The sequence below is a fragment of the Pecten maximus genome, chromosome 1, assembly GCF_902652985.1.
Source record: "Pecten maximus chromosome 1, xPecMax1.1, whole genome shotgun sequence".
Classification (NCBI taxonomy): domain Eukaryota; kingdom Metazoa; phylum Mollusca; class Bivalvia; order Pectinida; family Pectinidae; genus Pecten; species Pecten maximus.
The window spans coordinates 8264257-8267534 of record NC_047015.1 but is presented as its reverse complement, the minus strand read 5'-3'; positions in this window follow the sequence as shown (position 1 = coordinate 8267534).

The following is a 3278-nucleotide window of genomic DNA, read 5'->3' as shown; positions in this document are numbered from 1 at the left end:
TTTTACCTGCAGATGGTATGTAAGATTTTTATAAAACGTGGGGAAATGCATTGCTCTATGCACAATCAGCTGTTGATGACACTCCTATAACATAAGAGGCCGCTGGTCGGCTCTTTTTTTATCGGATATGATTTTGCCGACGTGCGTTACACGGCGCCTGTCAAAAGTATCTCGCCGTGTAAAACCTGTAACATTGTTGGAGTACTGTTGGTGACTGTTATACCGTCCTTCCGACAACACACGCCAAACGTAGCCATACATTATATAATACTTACATAACTGCTGCTGATGTAAAAGATGCTGAATTTAACCTTGATTGATATAAAGCTGTTGGTCCTGATCGTGTTAATCCTCGAATACTTAAGGAAGCTGCAGAAATGTTATGTAACCCTTTAATCGTCCTCTCTAACACATACCTCACATCTGACATTTTCCGTAAAAAAAAGACAATTGTATCTAACCAATCACAGGCCTATATCTTTATTATCTAGATATGTCTACAACTGCTGGCACTCTAACTCTTTACTATCTCCCCGCCAATCCGGATTTAGACTGTTAATCAGCTTCTTGAGATCACACATTTACTCTAAGTAAATGGCTGAGAAATACTCATGCTTTTTTCGATATTAGTTCAGTGTTCTTTATGTAATTGGTCGAACATTAATTAAGGCATGGGTTCGATATTTGGTCCCCTTTCGTTTTTATTTATTTTTTATTAGTGATATCGTGAAAAGATATACAAGTATCTCCGATGGCACGTGTTTGTACGTCATTATTGATACCCCTGGAAATAGTGCAAGAATTTTGAATAACGATCTTTGTAAAATTCATGAGTTGTCAGCGAAATAGTTGTAAATTTTAATCCTTCTAAAACGGAAACCTTACTAAAAAATGCCCAATCCATTCTCCCTTAATAACTCTATTTACTGAAGTCAGTTAACTAAAGGAAGATTTCACTAAGAATTGATATTTTACTTAATTTACTTCTGATCGTACTTGTCTTCAGATTTTCTGTATTTCCCACTTACTTGACTTATTTATTGATATGGCGACATAATCAGGGATGATCTTATCAAAGCTAAATCTGACTGGGTAGAAGATCTAGAGGCAGAACGTATTGTTACTGTAAGCATTGGGCTGTAGGGTGAAACTTTATCATGAGACAGATAAATCCCGATGAGTTCAGGATGGGACCGGAAATTACTACCCCCTTCCAAAAAAAACCAACAAACAACAACAAACAAACAATCACACAAAACAAAACTAACAACACACTAGACAACATTATCTCTTTTCGCGAAACATTTGTTTGTGATTAAGTAAACGAAAGGTGTTAAATATCTAATTACGATTCAGGTCAGTTAATAAACGGAGAGAGAGAGAAAAAACTGTAAATTGAGTACAATTTAACCACAGGTACTTGGGGTAAGAAATTATATATTGTATATATATACTATATAGCCTCGTATTACTATATGAAATGGTATCTAATTTCTTACCCCTAGTACCTGTACAATTTAACAACTATATACTGAGAGTAATGCACAGGAAACAGCGAATGGCGATGTGGTTTATCAAGAAACATGACTGACATTACAGATTAATCGATCTAAGAATTGCACTTACTCATAGTATGCCAATTTAAGTGAGGTTAAAAAAGTAATTCTTCACAGTTCAGCACAACTTAAAAGCAATCGCAGCCCTTTTAAAGTAATTAAAATTCCTTAATATGAAAAGGATAATCATCAGTAAAACATCCAGGAATGCACTTAAAAAAAACAACAACTTGTCTTCCTATTTCCTGCTCTTTTTAGCTCACTTGGACCGAAGGTCCGGTGAGCTTATGCCTTGACGCGGCGTCGTCCGTCCGTCCGTCGTCCGTCAACATTTGCTTTAAATCGCTACTAGTCATAAAATACTTAGTGAATTTTAACCAAAATTTGGTCAGAAACATCCTTGGGGGAAGGCAAAGAGATTTTGCATTAATGACGGTTCTGACCCCCAAGGGGCCAGAGAGGCGGGGTCAAATAGGGGAAATAGAAGTAATTTCTTTAAATCGCTACTTGTCATAAAGTTATTGATAAATTTTAGCCCAATTTGGTCAGAAATATCCTTGGGGAAGTGGAACAGATTTTGCATTAACGGTGGCTCTGACGCCCAAGGGGCCAGAGGGCTGGGCCCAATAAGGGAAGTAGAGGTATGCATTTAAATCGCTATTAGTCATAAAATTACGAATGGATTTGAACCCAATTTAGTCAGAAACATCCTTAGGGGAAGGGGAACAAATTTTGCATAAATGGTGACTCTGACCCCAATAGGGCCAAAGGGGCAGACCCATAGGGGAAATAGAGGTAATGTATTTAAATCGCTACTAGTCATAAAGTTATTGATAGATTTGAACCCAATTTAGTCAGAAACATCCTTGAGGGAAGGGGAACAGTTTTTGCATAAACGGTGACTCTGACCCCCAAGGGTCCAAAGGGGCGGGGCCCAATAAGGGGAATAGAGGTAATACATTTAAATCGCTACTTAGTCATAAAGTACTGAATAGATTTTAACCAAATTTGGTCAGAAACATCCTTGGGATTTTTTTCATAAATAGTAACTCTGACCAACCCAAAATATGCCTTGGGGTCTTTCCGCCCCTACTACCTTGCTACTTCCTATCCTGCTCTGATTATATAGCTGTTGGTCCTGAATCGTGTTATCTGTAAAACTGCAATTATGTACCCTTTTCGTCTCTTAACCATACCTCACATCTGACATTTCCGTAAAAAAGACAATTGTATCTAACCAATCACAGGCCTATATCTTTATTATCTAGATATGTCTACAACTGCTGGCACTCTAACTCTTTACTATCTCCCCGCCAATCCGGATTTAGACTGTTAATCAGCTTCTTGAGATCACACATTTACTCTGCTCTAAGTAAATGGCTGAGAAATACTCATGCTTTTTTCGATATTAGTTCAGTGTTCTTTATGTAATTGGTCGAACATTAATTAAGGCATGGGTTCGATATTTGGTCCCCTTTCGTTTTATTTATTTTTTATTAGTGATATCGTGAAAGATATACAAGTATCTCCGATGGCACGTGTTTGTACGTCATTATTGATACCCCTGGAAATAGTGCAAGAATTTTGAATAACGATTTTTGTAAAATTCATGAGTTGTCAGCGAAATAGTTGTAAATTTGAATCCTTCTAAAACGGAAACCTTACTAAAAAAAATGCCCAAACCATTCCCCCCTAAAAAATTTGGTCAGAAACATCCTTGGG